This window comes from Mustela nivalis (assembly GCF_964662115.1).
Source record: "Mustela nivalis genome assembly, chromosome: 14".
In the NCBI taxonomy this organism is placed as follows: domain Eukaryota; kingdom Metazoa; phylum Chordata; class Mammalia; order Carnivora; family Mustelidae; genus Mustela; species Mustela nivalis.
Window position 1 is genome coordinate 79,935,534 of NC_139033.1, and position 21,555 is coordinate 79,957,088.

A 21,555-nucleotide genomic window follows, 5' to 3' on the forward strand; every position below is an offset into this window, starting at 1 on the left:
TTTGAGTAGTAAACATTTGTTGGGAAATCCTCTTTTTACCTTCCCAACAGCACTGTATTCTGGAGGCCTCTGAAGAGACTTGGGGTCTAGAAGTGGGTGTGAAACATCTGATGAATAAACACAGCAAAACCCATACTGTGGAGCAGGGATGTGCCTGTTTGAGGTCCAACTAGATGAAGGAAGAATTTCATAGTGTAATGTTTCAGTCATTAAATGTAGTTCAATTTCATTTGTTTTACTGGTGTAGAAATAGAGCTATTCAAGGAAGGAACCAGAACTTGCGGAAGCTCACGTTTCACCAACAGGAAAAACAGATACAAGCTTTTTTTCTCTGTGTCCTTCAGGATAGAAAGCTCTTGTGTTCGTGCATTGCAGATAAACAGCATAGATTATTTCCCACCCCCTTTTCAGCTCTTTAAAGATCACCTATGCTACCTTACTTTATCCTGCCTATTTCAGTATTCATCACTGTTACAGTGTTTATGTTTTCTTTTTTGCCCAAATGGAAATAACAAATGAACTAGGTAGGTGTCATTGATAGCTGTGTCTCGGCTGGAGGAAAGACGTTACATCAGAAATTGATAGGAATAAGCCTGAGGATTATTGTATGCATATTTGCTCAATTGCATACTGGATTAAGTGCCAGCCACAGGTGAAGAATATACTGTCTACATATAATTCTTATTTCAAAGAGACGATCTCCAGTGCATGAGAAGGAGGTATAACTGGTGCCATAGTGGAGGAGAGGAAAGAGATGCCTAGCTGGGAGACAGATAACCAGATAGAGAGCAAGGTGGCTGTGCCCCGGGCTACCTAGAGCCACTGGGCCCTTGAAAACCTTGGCTAGGTCTACTGGTCCAGCCCTGGTGGCCCTGACATCCGTGGGCAGAGTGTGTGTGGGCAGACTAAATGGTAGGCACCAGCATGTTAAAGCTCCTTTTGGCCCAAGAACAAGAAAATAAATAAAACATACAGTTGAAAATTACATGACCAGCTGCTAGCAGAGGTTAGGTAAAACAGGGTTGGGATTTTTTGTCTTGTTTTGTTCTTTAGTTTTTGCATCATATTTTTCCACTTTGTCTTTTTTGATAAAAAAATAAAATAAAAAAAAAATAAAAACCTCGTAAGAGACATGTACCAGAAAGTCGAGAACTCCATAATTCTTTGTTTAGTCTCTAAGGCAAAGTATCTAAAATTAAATGGACATTAAATATACTCCAGTGTAATGTAAAGGTACTACTGTTTGCAGATGTCTGCATTTGTTAAAAGCACAGGTAAGGGAAACAGGAAGTTCTGGGGTTTGTATTTTTTTTCTGGAAGGAGTAGGCATTTCAGATGTGTCCTATAGAGTTTTGGGGTGTGTGTGTGTGTGTGTGTGTGTGTTTTCTTCAGATATATTCATAACTAACAGAGTTTCTGAAAGGTATTCAATCCTGGTTGGGAGCTGGAGATGTGTTTACGCTGTGGATTGTTAAATATATTTACAGCCTTTCCAGAGAATTCAGTGGGGGTTCTACAGTAGTTATTTATTAGTCTGCTTCAACAGCTGCTGGCTGGAATTAAAGAAAATAATCTATCCAGTATGACTCATAGAAATATTATAAATCACTTCAGATTATAATGAGCAGTAGGAAAGGTAATTTGAAGGAAACTCTACACATTTTGTTGGTTACAGTGTGTCAGGAGAAAGATCTGGTGTGAAATACTTAGATAATCAGTGTCTTCTGATAGCAGTTTTTAAGATGGAAGACTCTCTTGGTGTCTCAGCAGCATTTTTTTCTCTTGCTTTTGGGGTTGCCAGGAGTTTTGTCCACTGAGGTCCCATCAAGTTTGTTGACTTGTCTCCTTTTGGGGACTAAGCAAGTTGCCAGACCCCCTTTCTGTGGGCACTGCCAACTGTCTGTGATGGGAGTTTCCTATGACCAACATGGTCCATGTGGTCTCTTCAGAAGGCAAGGAGCTGAGTCCTCACCCCTCACTTTCAAGACCAGCCTGACCCAACAAAATTTTCCCACCAGAGTCTAAATTGGCTGCCATTTTGGAGGTTTTGGGGAAAATGTAACAAAACATAAAATGTGGGTACCACTCCACCCAGCAGTTTAGATCAGTGCACAAGATAGATATTTAAGGATGCTCATTATATCGTTAAAAGTGCTCACTTCATTTTTTTAATTCTTTCAATTAACATATAATGTGTTATTTGCTTCAGGGGTACTGGTCTGTGATTCATCAGTCTTACACAATTCACAGCCCTCACCACAGCACATACCCTCCCCAGTGTCCATCCCCCAGCCACCCCATCTCTCCCCACTTCCTCCCCACCAGCAACCCTCAGTTTGTTTCCTGAGATTAAGAGTCTCTTATGGTTTGTCTCTCAAACGTTTATTTATTAATTTTAAAGAAAGAGAGACAGAGCATAAGCGGGAGGGGGAGAGGGAGAGGGAAGAGCAAAGCTCAAGCAGACTCTGTGCTGAGGGTGGAGCCCCACAGGGGGCTTGATCTCATGACCTTGAAATCATGACCTGACCAGAAACTGAGAGTCAGAGACTCAACCGACTACACCACCCAGGTGCCCCCAACATGGTTCACTTTAAATTCCTCATTGTAATACCAAGAACTCAAATTCACATAAGTAGTGCCAAGAATGGGGACTTGGTTTAAGAAATTACAGAGAAAGAATTACCACAGACTAGGGGGTGGAGGAGGGTGTAAGGAGAGAAAAAGCAGTGAGAGCCCTTTGATCTCTTATGCACAAGTGTGAGAGTCTACTTGCGTGTTTGTGTACAGAGGCATGAAGAAGGGTAACCACCAACATCTACGTGGTGGCTTTCTAAGCTGGTGGACCCTTTTGAGATGTGAGTGTGTTGACTCTAGAACTGGTATTTCTTACTGAAGGATCATCCAGTGTTTAGTGGTCTGCATGTGTCTAGTTAATACTGAACATTACTAGTAATTAAGATGCTTCAGAATACTGTTCTGTGGTCACAATGATTGGAAATGGTTCTAAGTCTGGAGTATGGATTACTTTTGGACCTTGTCTGGTGGGAGAATTTTAACTCACTAAGTGCAATATATGAAAAAAACAAGGGCATCTGGGTGGCTCAGGTAGTTAAGCATCTGCCTTTGGCTTAGGTCATGGTCACAGGGTCTTGGGATCGAGCCCCATGTAGGACTCCTGGCTCAGCGGGGAGTCTCCTTCTCCCTCTCCCTCTGCCACTCCCCCTGCCTGTGCTCTCTCTCTCAAACGAATAAATAAAATAAAAAATAAAAATAAAAGAATTTTGAACTCACAGTCAACTTCTAACAAAAGCAAAAGCTCTCTTCATGGAACTAATGTTGTGTCGTTTACACTGGGGACTCAGTGGCTTCAAAGGTTGTGTCAATTCAAAATTAAGCCAGTGTGTTTTGTGGAGAAGTTATTTACTATCCACTTTTGGACTAGGCCTTGCTGGCTCGGTAAATATTTGGCAGTTGCGTAGTCCTGAATCGCGTGATCACAATCTGGCGTCACTTCGCCTGCCACCTCGTGTCCGATCACTACCTGCGCAGTATTTCCCAGAACGACTGTCTCTTTCCTGTCTGCACACCTGGGCTCACACCGTTTCCTCTACCCCGATGTACCTTTTCTACCCGAATCAGATCGAGGTGCCCGCCTTGATGAAGTCAGCCTTGACCCCCCAGGAAGAGCTTGCTATTTTGTCTTGCATCTCTAAACGGGCTCCTGTGACAATCTTGTGCATACTGTGTCACCCTTCTTGGTTAGGTATCAATCTCCTTCGCCTTCTGTTGGCATCTTGGGGGGCGGGGGGCGGCTTGCAGCCCTCTTCATAGCAGCCCTCAGGAATAGTGGGAGTGGAAGAGAGGTGCTGTCCCAGAAACACAGAACTCCCCTCCCTTCTTTTCATGTTGCTTTTCCTTGTGAGTCCTTGGTGTTTTTAAACAAATCCTCTCCCTGCCTCAGATGCTATTTCAAGCACAGATCTGCTGGCTCTCGGGGTTTACAAGGAAAGACGCCTCTTGTGTATTCAAGCTCCAAGGACCAGAAGGTGCCTCCCGTTCGCCTGTATCCCCTCTGAGTCCTTCCTGATGTTTTCCTTTTCCATCTCTTTTTTGCCTGGTTGCCCAAGTGTTAAGGGAAAATCCTTTCTCTGGATAAACAAGGAAGATGTGGCCTGCAGTTGCTGCCTTTTATAGGCAGTTACCTGGTGCCATTGGGCAGGGAGCCGAGCAGCCTGCTCCCATGGCAGGGGAGCCCCTGCTGTGTTAGCTGGATGTTTCTGGGAAGGCCATTTAGGGATCACCCATTTCCATTTCTTAAGGATTTGTTGAACATGGCTCTTCTGATTCAGTCCTGCCATTAAATCAGATCCCTGCCCTCTCTTGAAAGCTTGCCTCTCAGGTGCACATACCAAGTACATAGATGAACAGTTGGCTTCACGTGTCCATGTGCCTTCCTGGGACGACCGGTGTCTCTAAGTCAGGCTGGAGCTGAAGGTCTTAAGTGCCTGGTCCTAAAATTATCTCCATCCTCTCTTTGCAGGCTTTGCCTGCCAGAGCACTCCTAGCAGCTGTGAGCCTCTTGGGTGTGGAGCCATATGAATTTTGAGACCACCTGGCTCTTTCCTTTATGGTCCTGTCCATTGTGCTCCTGAGCCCATGTAACGTATACAGCCATACTTTTGTTGACTGAACGGTGTGCTGGTGGGGGACAAAGGACGCAGACGTGTAATTTGAAGGTTATCTAAAAGGTATAAGAGCCCCTGAAGGAGGTTTAACAAACTGAATTGAAGAATAGGACCTCTTTCAGTTGGAGAAAATGTGCCGTGTTGCATTATTGTTAAAATTAGCATCCCATCTTTTGAGAAGCATGTATAAATTATCTTTCTATTTGACCCTCTTGGTCTGTCTTACATTACTTCTCAGAGCTGGATTGGTGGAGTCACCTGGAATTTGTTGGTGAGTGAGAGGCCACCTGCGGGGTCATCCAAACCCAGATTCTTCCCTTTATCTGCTTTGTGCCCTTGGGAAAGTCAGTCAACCTTTCTACATGACAGTTTCTTCAGTAAAGCCCTAATATCTACCTCAAACAGGACTGCTGGGAGGACTAAGTAAGAAGATGCACACGAGGGGAACCAGCACAGCCTCTGGCATGGAGTAGATGTCTAGGGACACCTGGACAAGCCCCACCGTGAACACACACACCACGCATGTGCGTGTGCACGTGGGCACGCGCATGCGTGAGTGTATACACACACAAACACACACACACTCAGTATGAGTCACTCATGGAACTCAGCCTAGCATTCGCTAACCCTCGGCCCTGACACTGCTGTCTAAATTGCTGGGCTTGCTCTGGAACCATGCTCCTGTTCAAAAATAACATTCAGAAAGAGGATTGGGAAACGTTGGTGAAAATGAGATTATTGCCCTAGGCACTGCTCTGCCTGGGCGCTGTTTTCCTGGAGTGTAATTTCCCAATCAGGGTGCTGCCGTGGGCCAGGGACATTTTTAGGGTGCCATGGAGTCACAACTGTTGATTTTGTTAATAGGGTAAACAAACCCTCTTGGACACCATAAATAGTAGAAGCTATGCTTTCCTTCCCACCTCCTAAGCAGGAAGGTATTTGAAGCTGGAAAGAATTGAGCCCTGAGCTTAATACAGTTACAGATCCAAAAAGAAAACTGTGTACAAAGATGTGTTTTCAGGAGACAGAAAATTATGAAATCAGCCAGGGCCCAGAAATTGATTGACCTTGAGTGGCTTCTGGAAATAATCGATTGTTGATGATGGCAGCCTGCATGGTAGACTGTGAAAGTGGAGTTTGTGCATAGTTGTAAAGCACCTACCGGAAACATACTGTTTTCACATAAGTAGGCAAGAAGGGAGGGCATTCAGCTTATAGGTGGGCCTAACCAGGGACTTACTGAAGTCTGAACACACCAGAAAATGTTCAGAGGACAGAGAGAAGGCATCTTTATAATAGCGATGTTCGATAGGCCAAGAGAGGCTTCATTCAAGTTTCAGACTTTACCTAGGACAGAGTTGCTCAACTCCCTGAAACATTTCAGAATGTCAGAAGTAACAGGATGACCTTTCTTGTATCTCTTTACATGCTTACCGGTATTTTTCAAATTTTCTAAAATGAGCAGATATTATTACACTTGTCATTGAAGGTATTATTAAAGTATAAATGACATTTTCTTAGAATGTAAACATCCATTGTATGAAGTCACCACCGAGGTTTTATTGGTCAAACCATTCAGATTTATTCATCGGGGCTTCTCAGAAGTTTCTTAGCTGGGGGAAGAGGGCAGAGTGAGCATTTTCTTCTTGATGGTCCTAATTGCCTAGGCAGCATGGATCTCACGGGCACTACAGACGGAGTGTGAGGGGAGTCGGTTCCAGGACTTTAGTAGTCTGTTTGTCTGTCGCCTTGCTCCAGGGGACTCTGCCTCTTTAACACACTGTTGAGCTACTACCACTACTACATGCACTACTCATGCATGTGCAGATCAGACACCTGGAATCCAAGAGCTCCAGCTGATAAACAGAGAAGAGAAGGGGACTCTTTGGGAGCTTGGCTCCATAATATCCAAGTAATATATAAGCGAATCCTCTTGGCAGAACCAAAATTCAGGCTGAAGCTTTAGTGGAAGGATGGGAAAACCTAAATTTGACTAAGTGCAACCTTTCACAGATTAAGACCAATTCAGGGATGATACATCCGTCACGGTGCCCAAAGAGAATAATGACTCTGTATGATCTTATGTTAACCCTGTTGGGATTCAGTAATGGCTTTCTCTTTTATGGAGTGGTGGGCTTAGCACCAGAAGCTGCCTTGGTGGCTCTTCAGTGTGACTACCCTGCTGCAATCCACCGTGAGCTGTATTTGTGAGTAACAATGGAGTGGCAGGGGCAGGGAGGAGGCTGCTAAAACTGGGAGGGCGGGAAAGACATGGGAGATATTACGGAGGAAAGAAAGCTAATTTATGACACAGAGTGCCTGCTGTGTTTGGGACATCCGGGGGATGAATCATTAAGAGAGGATGCCTGTCAACGTTTCTTAAAACGCAGGGAGAGCCAATCGAACAAGACTGGGGTTAGGAAGAACCCAATCGATGGAGTCATTTGGCTTCATTTAGAGTCACAGTGCTAGAGTTACCTTAAAACCCAAGCTGAGATGGAATAGTATCAGTATGGAGGATGGGGTTCTGGTACAGTCGCCGTAGCTGTGGAATCACAGGCCCATTGCTTCCCCTCTCTGCTCGTCAGTTCTCCCAGGTGTGAAGTGAGCCTTTGTGTCAGTGCTGGGAGGCCCTTCAGGATTAGGGCTTAGGAGTCAGCCTCTGCCATTCTGTTGGGGGCTCAGCTAGGAGTGGGCTTGTGAGAGCCAACAGCAGTTGAGATGGAGAAACAGATTTACCTGCATAGATGGAGAGGTGGGTCCAGTCTTTATCTGACGTTCATAGCTCTTCGGGTGGAAAGCTGTGGGTTGAGGGAAAGGAATTCAGCAACGAAAGCTCTGCTGATGAATCTTACAGACTTATTCTCCCGCTGTTTAATTACCATGTGCTGCTTTGGGAGTGATTTGTCTAAGAGTGAAACGGCTCAGCAGTAAATGGCCAAACATGGCGATTTTCTCTTTTTTAATACCACAAACCCCACTGCAGTTTGATGTAACTGAATAATAGGATGAATAATAGGATGGGTTTACTCTGCGTCCTGGATGAAAAGTGACAAACTCTTGTCATACCCAAAGAGGCATTTGCTCACTGTGACTTACAGGTCACATAATATGAACTAATTAGGCATAACGCCCTGGAAGGACATCTGGTCTCCACCGCATTGCTTGCTGGCTCAGTGAAAGTCCTGATAAGAGAGTGGGGCTCCTGCTTGCAGGTGGGTTCACCTCAGGGCTTATGAAGCAGCCAGAAAGGTTGTGAAATTGCTAGGGGAACAGGAGCTTACTTAGAGGGATGGTATTACTGGTATTACATTCCCCTGGATGGAGGCATCCCCTTCTCTTGAATTTATTCACTGAAAAAGATAACATTTGAAATTCCAGTTGGTGAGGTAAGGCTGTGAGCTGTTGTCAATTTTTTTGACATCTTGAAATTTATGGATGCTAGATAAGATTACAGCGGGCCCAGATGCTGGCATTTACATGTTCATGCCAGTGAGAATTAGGCGTCTCCCTTTGCTACTTTTCTCTCTGATATTGACTTTATTTCAATTAAATTGTCTTGAGATAAAAAGGAAGGAAATGGGTAGCATTTCATCATTTACCTGAGCAGCGTCCATTCACAGTGCATGGTTCTTTAAACCCTAAGTTGGAACTACAGATTCTGGGCTTCTTTGAAAGCTAGAACTACTCAAAAAAAAATTAAATTCCTTTACAAAGTACTTGAGAGTAAGAACAATATCTGAAACTTGTGGGGGAAAAAAAAGATCTTTCAATGTCTAACAATGTGGTTCCACTTTATTAAGTACTTTATAAATATTAGATGGCATAATATAATGAATACTGGTTGCTTCCATTTTACCTTCTCAAGGTGGGGCTCTCTCTCAATTATCTCATGAGTCCTAGGACAACTTCTTGAATTTCCAGCTCCCCGAAAGCAAGCAGCTACGTAGTTGAGTTTCACTTTTGTCACAAAATGATGTTGGCATGCTTCTTACAAATACATAGTCACATGAGGTGGGGGGGGGGCTTGGTTGGGATGGCACTATGATGTTTCAGAAAAGCTGTACAAAGATGAGAAATATTTGCATCTAGGCACAGAGGGAGGCACCAGGCAAACATCTAATTTGCTAAGCTCCCTGCTGGCAGTTTTTAACGCCCTGTTGATTTTATTAAACATTCTTAATAAGAATTTGGAGTTTTGTTTAGGCTAAAACCATAATGAAAACAGCTGTCTTCATTTCTCAGCAACCACAAAAGTCACATAGTTGAGGAATCAGCACTGATCAGGGGAGTGGGTCCAGGTCACAGGTGAGGTGTGACTTCTAGAAGGCCTGGTCAGGGAGCTTAAGGTCATGGTATTTTAATGTATAAGGTTCTAAAAGACCAAATGGTTCTGTTAAATTTATTTTACTCACAGAGGCATTTAATTTGAAGAACAAATATGTAATTGTGTTTTTACATGTCTAAAGAAAGGGAACTGAACCTAAGTATTTGAGCATGAGAGTGAAACCTAAAATAAAAGACTGTGGCTACTGAAGGAAGAGGATTTGGAGTTCTGGTAGAAGACCAGAAAGAAGAAACTCAGTAAGAATAACAAGTTTTAAAGGGAGAAGGAGGAAGAGGAGGGGGAGGAGGGGGGAGGGGGAGAAAAAGGAGAAGGAGTTAAAATTTGCCGCTGACCATGTTGCGTTCCAGACAAACAGTGCCTGGGGTCAGACAGGACTCTCTTGTTTTCATTTGTGGAATATAACAGCTTCTAGCCTTTTAGCTTTTGCTTTCTTCATTTTTCTCCTGAAGTGGACAGCAGAGTTGTCAAGAAGACAACTTTGCTTTCAAGTGAAACTGGGTTCAGATTTAGGCATTACCACTTTAGTAGCCTGGGGAACGGAAGTTTCTTGATTTTTCTGAGCTGTATTTGTTCTATAAAATGGAGATGATATTACCTGCTTCATGGGTCATTCTGAACTACTGCCATCCTCCAACTACCACATTTTTATTCAGCAAACTTTTTTTGGCAGGGGCCGGGCAGGAACGAATGTTGACCATGTCCAGAAACAGAAATCAGACACAGTTGCTGTCTTGAATGGGCTTACTTCTACTTTATATAAGACTTGAAGAAAACAGATTATTACAAATTAGAACATGACAAGTACCAGAAAAAAGTTTCCAACAAAATGTCGTAGTACTCAGTAGGACAAGGGATGGCTTCATGAGGAGTGTAAAAAATACAGAACCTTGAGCAGAAACTCACTTCACATGTAACAGGAAAATGCTTTTATTCATGGAATTGCTTAGCTTCCATAATAAAGAAAAGACTAGCATAGGAAAAATCTTCACCTGAAGCCCAGGTGGCTCGGTTGGTTGAGCTTCCGACTCTTGATTTTGGCTCAGCTTGTGATCCCAGGATCACGAGACCCAAGCCCTGCATCAGGCTCCATGGTGGGTGTGGAGCCTGCTTAAGATTCTCTCTCCTTCTGCCCCTCCCCACCTCTCAGGCATGTGTTCCAAGTAAGTAAATAGATAGATAAATAAATAAATAAATAAAAAGAAAGAAACATCTTCACCTGATTGGTGTTATGCAGATTGTGATTAATGAAATAAAAAACCTAGAAACTGTAGTGGATTTGTGGAGAGAATTAATATTGGGAACTACAGAAGGTTTGGAATAAGCTCGTGCTCACCCATGTAGAATGTGGCTGGGTTCAGTTGTATTACGAAAGCAAACCGTGATAGTAAGAGAGGAAATGTCCCTGACACCAGTGGTAAGAAAGGTGCTGAATGTGATGGATTAGACTGGCTATGTTGACGTGCCTCTAAATATTGAGTAGTACTGAGCAGTGTTCTGTAATATACTTAAATTATACCAACTGCACAAGGATTCATGTCACCATTAGGTTAAGAAAAAATTAGAGAACCAGGAGCTAATCACAAGTCTAGGTGTAAGCCCAAGCATATCAAAGCGGTCCAGCTGACAGAGCCCTGGTGGCTGCCCAAATCTAGGGTTGTTCTAGAGATTCTCATGAAGGACAAGAACCTGAGTCACATTGAAAGTGATGTCCAGAGTCTGTCTCCTTACCCTGTGTCAAGTAGGAGTCCCTTCCTCAGTGTCCAGCCAATACTGATTTCCTATTTGGCATGTCCCATTCTTTGCCTCCATTGAGCCCCCTCTAATATGCACAGACACCACCACCCTGGGTTGGGACCATCTGACATACTATCCTCAGCCACACCCTCCTTGTGGTAGTGTGTGGTGTGAACACTAGTTCCCCATCTGTGCCCAGAGACTTAACTTCTAGATCACAAGGTAGCAGAGCAGTTGGTACTTTTTATCTTCCAGGTGCCATGCCAGCGATTTCTGTGTGTCTCTGAATGTCATCACCCCTAACACAACTTCCTAAAACTTGTAGCAGCACCCAATTTTCAACTTCACCTCCAGTGGTCATGACTAAAGCAGGGTCTATCATCCCCCTATAAGAAGCATTGGAGCCTGTCTAATCAATAACAGGGGCTGGCCCACCTAGACCTGGGACAGCTGCACGGACCTTCCCTTCACCCTCATCTTATAAAGATTAAGTGTTCCTGTCTGGTTTCTTTCTACAAAGAGCACATTTTATGTTTCACCTATGTACAAACTCTTATGTGTCATGCTACTGAACCAGAATCACATATTGACACAGTGGGAAGGGTGAGTCCTGCAAGGCCGCTGAAGCCTCAGCTGTCACAGACCATATGTGATAGAGCTGAGAGTAAGAAGGTGGCCCTATGTTTGCAGGGAGAGTAAAAGTGACCCAAGGAAGAGGAAAGTAGCTGAAAGTTGATGCAAAAGGGAGAAGTGATATTAGAGGAGTGGGCAGGATAGTATCACAGAACACCTGATGAAGGAGGGGACAGCTGAAGGCCCCTAGCCACGCAGAAAAGCAGGGAGAATGGGAAAGAAGTCGCTCGCACAATTAGGCTGAGAAGCCCCAGATCTGCAATGCATTTGGACTTGGGAAGAGATCAACCAAGTGAGGCACAGAGAGACCAAGCAAGCATCCCAGTCCTGTTGGAGTGAGACAGGGCAAGAACCCATGTCTCTTCAGTTGTCTGGCAGCCTTTTCCACAACCCTTCTTCTTCCTTGCTGTGGGAGTGCAGGTGGATAGCTGCTGACATCCTGGAAGCCCAGCACTGTGGGGAGGGCACGTTGAAAGGTGTTGCTCACATTTTATGCGCCCTAGTCTTCTCTGCCTCAGACAAATTTGGGGGGCTTATGCACTATCTCTAGACCTTGGTTTTCACATCTTTGAAAATATCTTCAAGATTTCTTTAGCCCCTGGTTCCTTTAGCCTGTGTTCGTGTTCATGTTCATGTTTCCTTGACTCTGCCCCTCTCTGTGCTCTCTGCACAGTTTGGTTTGGGCGTTTGGTTGGAAGCCAGATGCTGTGCTTTATCCCACTACTTCCTAATGCCTGGGAGCTAGCTGATTGTCCTCGTGGCTTCTAGGGGAGTTTTGCTCTCCACTCCCCTTTTCCTGGTATGTCTTGATTTTTTAAAGGTACTTAGAAGGTATGGAGAAGGTGATAGAACCTACATTCAGCCAGTTTCACTCTTCATTGGCCGCCTTAGTAGAGAATGTGCATGCAGTTATTTACTGAGTTTCCATTTGGGATTGCCTATAGATTATTTTTTTTTAAATTTAGATTCAGTTATCCAATTGATAGTACATCATTAGTTTCAGGTGTAGTGTTCAATAAATTATCAGTTGCGTGTAACACCCAGTGCTCATCACATCACATGCCCTCTTTAATGCCCATCCCCCAACTCCCCTCCCCTCCAAGAGCCCTCAGTTTGTTTCCTACAGTTAAGAGTCTCTCCTGGTTTTTCTCCCTCTCTGGTGACTTCCCAGATTTTCTTTACCTAGCTTTATTTCTCTCTTGTTAAGAAAAATTGAGGGTTTGCTATGCAAAAAAGGACCTATAGTTAGGTTGAAACTAATCATAATCATTTTATTTGTTTTAGGTTCATTTATTTTCTTTATTATTTCATTAGTTAAGACTTTACCCATCCTTGCTATAGTCTTAAGGAAGGATTTGAAAAATGATAAGTGGTTAGTATTTTGTTATTATGTATTTTTTAGTAAATATGACACTCTGGTTGAGTCTAAATATGTGCAGAGCTAGAACAGTGTTAAAATTATTTATGAGTAGGAAATAGATGAAGATAAATAAAAAAGACCTATAGTTGATGATTTATTCAGTTATCACTTAGCAACATCAATATTTTTATCCACAAATAAAGGTCTGTTTGGTGCCTGTCGAAAATATTTGTACACTTACGTGTTTGTGAACTTGTGTACACATTATCTAAGGCACAAGGATCGTTTTGGTTGTTGCCGGGTTTACAGTACTTAATTTGGGTGTCTAGACACTGAGTATAGTGACAGAAAAGCATGTGAAGATATGAGACAAGATTTTAAAGAATGGTACTCTCAAAATATGTCTGCAAACTGCCTCTTAACACAGAAATAAATTCAATTACAGAGTTAACAAAAATCCTAAATGAAAAGGATTTGTTTCCTCTAAAATCATGATTTGAACATCAGTTTTTCCTTTTCAGAAGTTGAAACATTATGTTCCCTGAACTGTGCCAAGAACAGGGGATGATTCCCATTAATAGCCACAGAACTCAATTAATCTTTAGTTTTTTGATACCTTTATTATTTAAATCTTAACCAGCTCAGACACACTGGCTAATCTACATTTCTATTGTTGACAGTAGTCTTTGTCCCTTCCATAAAAACAGTAACTTTGGCCCACCACTAGTCTATTGTGATGTGTGTTTGAGTATGTTTCCCCATTTGGTATTAATACCAAGGCAAGTCTGATTGTTCTGATGAGTGAAGTTTCTGACCTGGGAGCAAGTCAGGTTGCCATTTGTACAGCAATTTTTTAAGTTATTGAGTCTTACCATCCAAGGCTCTGTCTATATGGATGTTCCTTCCTAGATCATTTTATCTCTTAGTGGGTTTTATTACTTCCAATTACTCTAGTTATATAGCTGGAATTTAATCCCATTATCCCATTTGTTGTCTATCTTTTGCTTGAGTAGATGATATAACTACCTTATTTTTCTCTTCTGGCACACAGTAGGCCCTCCATACATAAATGGTAAAGAATCAATAGATTGATGAATGAGTCATAGGCAGTGCAAGCATTATTGTAAATGTTTTATATTTCAGTTGTTTGAAAAAATATATATAATTCCCCTATAAAAATATTTGTAAATTATGGTCAAAATCCAAAATTTGCCCATGGCAGTGTATATAAGTGGTATGTAAAAGTTAAGCTGTTTTTATATGTTTTTCTAAGTCAGGAAGTCCGTATATGTTTTTTTTTTTTTTAAGATTTTATTTATTTATTTGACAGAGAGAGATCCCAAGTAGGCAGAGAGGCAGGCAGAGAGAGAGAGAGGAGGAAGCAGGCTCCCTGCTGAGCAGAGAGCCCGATGCAGGACTCGATCCCAGGACCCTGAGATCATGACCTGAGCCGAAGGCAGCGGCTTAACCCACTGAGCCACCCATGTGCCCAGAAGTCCGTATATGTTAAATCATTGTATATTTTGGTAGCACTACTTCAGGCATTTAATTTAAAATACAGCTTTAGAAAGGATCTTTTCTGTCAACATTTCACCTTTATATGATCAGGTATAATCCAAAAAGGGTAATGTGTAGGTAGAATATGGAGATACTGAATTTACACATGAATGTCTAGATACCAAAGACTCAGGGTCCAAAGTTACTTTCAAATAGACCTACTTAATTTTTTGCTACAATGAACTATTGCCCTTTAATGTTATTTTTTTTCTTTAGAATTATAACATTGTAACATTTATAGCATTTTCTTTAGAATTATGACATTATAACACCATTATAACAGAATTTAAATTTCAGTGCCTTGACCATTAAAAATAATTTAGTTAGTCATTTCCATTTTTGCATATTTTCAAAAGGTGATCAGTAATTTATTTAAGTATTTCACCTCTACAAAGGAAGAGCAGAACTCCTTACTCCTTAGATTTGAGGTGTGCATGTGACTGGCTTCCAAATATAGAGTTTAAAGAGGAGTGGGAGAAGAGTAACTTCACAGTACAGAAGCCTGACAGACACTACCACAGCCAGGAGATCTATGTTAACATCCACATCATGAGTCATACTTACAGTATGTACTCTTGTGATATGACGTGACAAAAATGACACTTTGCCTTTGTGGTTTTTCTCCCCCCGCCCCAAATTCATAGCATTAATAATGAGGGGGGATAAAAATCAGACAAATCCCAATCAAGGGGAATTCTACAAAATATATGACTAGTATTCCTCAGAAATGACATGGTCATCAAAAACAAGAGAAATGTGAGGAATAGTCATAGCCAAGAGGAGCCTAAGGAGTCATGGTGACTACATGTACTTGGGTATCCTGGATGGGGTCATGGAACAGAAAAAGGACATTATGTTAAAAGAAATAAGGAAATATGGTCGGGTTATGGACATTGGGAAGAGTATGTGCTATGGTGAGTGCTGTGAAGTGTGTAAACCTGGCGATTCACAGACCTGGACCCCTGGGGCTAAAAATACATTTTATGTTTATAAAAAAATTTAAAAATTTAATAAAAAAAAAGAAATAAGGAAATATAGACAAACTATGGACTTCAGTTAATTTTTCTTTTAATTGTAATCCATAACTGGATTTGTATACCAAACTTGGTATCATTTGGTTTACAAAATCTTAACTCAGCTGCAGTAAGACAGCGGTAAAATTCATCACACCTTGCCTTCTCCTTCCTTCTTATCTCTTTCTCTTCTTTTTCTGTTTTCAGAAGTTACTCAGCTAGATTACTTCTGATGAAACTTCTTGATGTTCTCTCACCTGTGGAATGCAGTATTAGATTAATTGTTGATTTTCGGGCTACTGAAAATAATTTGCATTTGAAATGGGCTAGAAGATAGCAAACTCTAAGGGTCTAAATTTTGTTGTGTAGCTCTATAATGTATACAGCAGGTGTTACCTTCGTGTATAAAGAAATGCAGATCAGTTGGCTTTTGAGTTGAAAAATTCATGGTCTGTCCTATTAAATAAACCAGGTGTGCCTCAAAGAAAATTCACTATAATTAGACAAAGACACAGAATTAGAAATTGAAAGAAGTTTATACAGTATATAATTGAATTATTTTATAGATGGAGTAAGACTGGAGCTTAGATGGTTACTTAAAGCTTGGGAATTGTTTGGGACTTGTATTATTTTCTAAGAAGGTTTCTGTGTGCAAATCTTTCTCTCCCATTCTGTTTTAATAGATTGTCAGTGTCTTCCTTGTGACTTCATGATTATAGAGAGAATGTGAATCTGTGTTAAGCATTAGATTTATTATCCACCAAAGCATGAGACAAATGATAGTTTTTGAATACATTTCTGCCCTGCTAGTCAGTTGCTGAGATATAATTTGCATATTCATAAATTGAGTAAATAAAACCCATCTTCTTTAGCATTAGTGATATTGTTTTGTAGAATTAATCATGTCTGGAAACTTGATTTAAAAAGAAGTTATTTATTGTCACTTTGAATTTCTGAGACTATTGGTTATCATTTCCAGGCAATCAGAGAACATTCTCAGTGAACAGAGGTTCCATCCTTGTGATAGGTCATTGTCATTTCTACGTGTTAGTAGGAGGCTACAGGGCCTTATGGAAATAAGTGAGTTTGAGATGACAGAAATTAAACAGATGACTTACAATCCAGTGAGGACCCATGATTACCTGAAATGTATATGCTTATTTCATCATATGAAATACATAGGATGCATCTTGCTTGGCTCTGCTTGAACCCAGATAGGCTTTTTCTAAAAAGAGGAATTGTGAGCCTAGACCAAAGATCCAGATAAACAAGAAGATAGAAATAACTTCTGACATAGAGAGCAAGAACAGCTTCATGGAGTAGGTGCACATGAGTCCAGTTTTTTTTAGTGTAAATAGGTTTCCAGAGGTAGGGGGATGCATTTCAGGAAGAATGAATTTCATCTAGTAGAGAAAGACATGCCAATGGGAGAAGTTGGAATATTTTGGGAAAATTCCATGATGGGGGATTGGTTGTTGTTGATTACCTCCTAGTCTTTGTACATCTGATCTAGGGTCTGTACTGCAGTTTATGGCTATTGGTGTTGACCTTGATCACTTGGCTGAGGGTAGTGTTTGTCAGATTTCTCCACTGTAGAGTGATTCTTTTCCCCCTCATCTACAGGGAACCACCCTTTAAAGCGTGATCAATACTCTGTAATATAAGTGTAGATAGCTATCAACGTATTGTTCTGAAAATTAGTCCATGAAAATCATGGGTGTTTCAGAGTGTTTGTCAGGTTTAAGAAAATAATAAGCAATTACTAGACCTTGGGCTACTTTGAAAAAGATACTAATCTAAACTTGACCTTCTCAAAAACTAATATCTAAATGTGGTTACCTTTAGACAAAGTTTTTTATAGGGAGATTAGAAGTTGGTAAGAAATGACATTTACCTAGTATTTGGCATATAGAAATAACTATATATGTATTAGCCATAATTCTCAAAATCACTATCATCATCATCATCCTCTTCCTCCTCCTCCTCATCGTCATTTTTGTCATGGAATGACAACTGAAGCAATGACAACTGAATGATAGCTGAAGCACCCTGATGACAGACGCCTGTATACCCAAATTCTTGATAAACAGTTTCATTATTTGCTTTGAATTTGAAGTAGGAAAAATTGGAAACAAAACCAAAATCAAATTATTTTTTTCAAGATATAAAGAAATTTTACTTACCAAAATATAATGAATGGTTTTTGGAGATTTGATTGGCACTTCAGAATGTGTTGGAGTAGGGTGCTCTGGGAAACTGCCTATTGATTGCACTGTTGTCAGTTCCTAAGCAACCATTGCCAAATTTATCTCCACGTCACACAACTTCTGTGTTTATCCAAGCTGGTTGAAATTGTTACCCTTGAACAAAAATAGACCAGGGAGAATGTTGAGTAGGACTGTACTGCGGGAATGGGCTGCATTTATACATACTTTCCAGTAGGTGTCACTCTGGCAGAAGAAAACAAGATCATGAGTTACCAAGGAGTGGGAAGACATTAATGGGAGACCCACCAAGGCCCAGATCAGGGTGCCATGGGACACCCAGCCTTAGTGTTTTCATTTTAATGTGGGTTTCTCTGACCAGAAGGGGCAGGTTATCAAGGGACTGTGAAGAGGAACACTTGTGGAAGACGTTGTTCTTTCCCAACACTCTGGCCACAGTCAACCCAGCTTATGCATAAAGCATTAGAGTAGCGATAAAAAGAAAAGCTATAATCTATGTAGGCAAAACCTGAAAAATGGGCAGCACTTGTGGTATGGGTAGCAAATTTTTATTTCTAATAGGGTAGGTACCTACAGAGCCTCCAAAGTAAATGCTCATTGGCTAGCTGAAAGATACCCACAGGAATTTCATGTGTTTCTGGGTAATCTTCCATATTAGTTCCTTAGTTCCTGTTTTTGCTTTTGTATTTTCTTTCTAAATTTATGTGTTCAAAACAAATAAAGGAACCAAGAAATTATTTTTAGGAAATGGAAGCCCCCATCGGGGGTGGGGGGTGTGATTACGAGAGTGTCCCTTTGCTTTTGTATCTATTGGCATGAGCCAGCTATACCCCGAAAAAGACTGTAGGTGAGACTGCGAAGGAAGATATGTAACAACCTAAGTCACTGAGCGTCTCTCTGGTAGCTGAGTTTTTCTCTGCGGCTTCTGAACAAATGTTTGGAAGTGACAGATAATTTGACACAATCTCAGAACTCTAGTGTATTCTAGCTTCCTACTTCCTAGGCTGGGACCCCTGACTTGGGCCAGCTCTAGAAGAGACCCGCATCTGAAATATCAGTCTCCATGCCAGTGGGAAAAAGTGGGGCTGACACTTCTTCCAAAGATACCAAGTGACTTGGATTTCAGATATGACTCAGTAGAATTCTGAGTGACTCAAAGATCTTTGGGTCACTGAGTGACAAGATTTGGAAAACAATAATCTTCCTCTTTATCCTTGAGTTTTGAATTTAGTTTTTTCCCACCAGAAATCGGTGTTCATCTTGGTTTGTCTATGAAAGGGTCTTAATGAGATTAGGCTTCTTCTTTCAACCTCAGCCTTTTATCTTGAAAATAATCATTAAAGAAGTCTCCAATTTCAAGTGTTTTGAGTGTTCAAGAAGGAGGAGTAGTTCTTTTGGTGTGGCTGATAAAAATACAGGAAATAAAATGCAGAGCTGTGGTTGAAATCACCCACTGAAGACTCTGCAGATGAACACGAGCCAGTTGGTACCCCCAACTATGGCACTCTCAACAAAGAAACTTCAGACCTGTGTGAAATAAAGGAAAGTAGTGAGTGTCCTCCTAAGTTTTCTGCATACAACCTGTGAGACCTTAGGAAAGTCTCCGAAGAGTTTTGTTTTGTTTTGTTTTTTAAAGATTTTATTTATTTATCTGGCAGAGAGAGATCACAAGCAGGCAGAGAGGCAGGCAGAGAGAGGAGGAAGCAGACTCCCTGCTGAGCAGAGAGCCTGATGCGGGGCTCCATCCCAGGACCCTGGGATCATGACCTGAGCCGAAGGCAGAGGCTTAACCCATGGAGACACCCAGGCGCCCCTCCAAAGAGTTTTGATTCTGTTTTCTCACTTCTACAATGGCTGTGATATGTCACATGACCTTCTCAGTTTCCAGCTCTTACTGCCTCAGGAAATATCCCAAGTAGATATTAGGGACCCTCCACTCTATCTATCCTTCAACGTGAATGGTGTTCAAATTTTTGATCTGAAATGAACAACTCAAATTATTTTGGGAGACAGCATGTCAAAAATCAGTTTTGTTTCACCCTTTTTAAGATGGCATCTGTTAACGTATCTTATTGTCCTTTCCTTTTCCTAGAGTACTACCCAGTTATTTCTCCTCAGGTCATACGCTTTGGAATTTTGAGAATTTCTCAATAGTAGACGCGACTTTACTCTTCCTTAAGATTTTGCACTTGTAATTAAATTTTTGAGTGCCATTTTTATATCAGAGCAAATGAGATAATTAAGAGATCTTTCAAGGAGGAGAAATATATGAGAAAATAGATGGTTCCTGCCATGTGATTAAACACTGCAGCTGAGATACTTGATGAGCGGAGGAGTCATTTTATTTGTTGGAAGTGTACTTCATCATCATGAGTGGTGTCCTGATTATAGTTCAAGAAATATGTTCATAGAAATCAGGAATGTGAGGATACCCATTCACAAGGACATACCCTGAAACTTGCCTTTACTCGATGAAAGACTTATATTGGTGTTTTTTGGACCTTGTGAAAGATGAGGCATTAAAATATATATTTGTTTACTTTAGTGATACAGTGCAAGAAGGATGCACTGTGAATCTGACATTAATTTTGGAAAAGCTGAACTGGGAAGATTTTCTGATTATCGAATCCCCTTGTCATTGTAAATAGTTGTTGTATTATTATACTAGAGAAAACTTAAAAACGAAAGATGTCTAACAATGAGTAATAGTAAGAAAGAAAAAAGTGGAAAGTCTAAAATATCCAATACGAATCCTATAGCTCCCGTTTTACTCACCCATCTGACTTCAGAGACCTTCTTCACTTCTGGGATCACAGAGAGATTGAGAACTTTGGGGGTAAGTAGATTCAGGCTCCCAAATCATGGCTTCATCTCTTTTTAAAAGATGTGTCTTGGGGCAAGTTACATAATATCTCCAAGCTTCCATTTCTGCATCTGCAAAAAGGTGATAATCATACCTACTTTGTACGTAGATCTAGGTTGTTAGGAGAGTAAAAGAGAATGTACACTGTATTTGGTAGAGGGACTGTCAGGGACACCACCATCCTTGACCCCTAAGACCCAGAATGGCTACCTTGAGACTTTGTAACTCAACCAGCTCTGCTGACCTAAATCAGTTAAACCTGATCTTGTCCCATTTCCCCACCCATTTAACTAGGCTCTTTCTTTTAAATTTATTTTCAATGCATTTCAATTGAAAAAAAATTTCAGGAAAGGCTATTGATGAACTTATGAGACTTATGATCTCTGGGTTGTCGCCTGCCCTCCTCCCACCCCAGGAATCTCTGTACTTTTCAGGCTATGCCCTCATATGTGATCTGAAGTAGGGAAGTGACATGCTAACTTTTGGAAATATTCAGCTGCCAAGTTTCCTCTGCTGCAGACTTAAAATAGATCAGACTGAGAAGGGAAGGTAGAACTTGAACCAACTGTTACCCTCTATATTGAGACTGTTTTGCTTGATCTAGTGTAACTAGTACAGTTCTTTGTTAGGAGAGGAAGAGACTTAACCCTCCATTTTCCATTTCTGACTATTTGGGGATAGACAGAACTGATGGTTTACCATTGGTATACCTGAAGGCTTTCTATTTCTTGTTACTTTATTTTTTTTAGTAAAGTGATACTTTTATCATTGAGGATGACAGATACCTTTCAAAGATTTTAGGGATAACTAATGATTATTTTTGGTAACATGAGCATGTTTACAACACCTAATTAATCTTTTTTTTTCAAAGATTTTATTTATTTATCAGAGAGAGAGAGGGGGAGAGAGCGAGCACAGGCAGACAGAATGGCAGACAGAGGGAGAGGGAGAAGCTGGCTCCCTGCTGAGCAAGGAGCCGGATGTGGGACTCGATCCCAGGACTCCTGAGCCGAAGGCAGCTGCTTAACCCACTGAGCCACCCAGGCGTCCCCACCTAATTAATCTTTAAACCAAAATCCATAGCGCATTTTAAGGTTGGTAATTAGATCTGGTTTAAATTTGAATGGGGGGTGGAAT

At 41.2% G+C, this 21,555-nt stretch overlaps 1 protein-coding gene and 1 long non-coding RNA gene across 15 annotated transcripts in view; one reads left to right on the forward strand and one right to left on the reverse strand.

Annotated features, from left to right (window-relative positions):
- LDLRAD4 (low density lipoprotein receptor class A domain containing 4) overlaps positions 1–21,555 on the forward strand; it is a 413,486-nt gene that overhangs the window by 308,510 nt on the left and 83,421 nt on the right. The gene's annotated exons all lie outside the window — the stretch shown is intronic.
- On the reverse strand, positions 15,369–17,666 carry LOC309847408. The gene is made up of 2 exons (XR_014302432.1): positions 17,514–17,666; positions 15,369–15,587 (listed from the first exon to the last, which is right to left on the reverse strand). It is a non-coding gene; the product is annotated as an uncharacterized lncRNA (long non-coding RNA).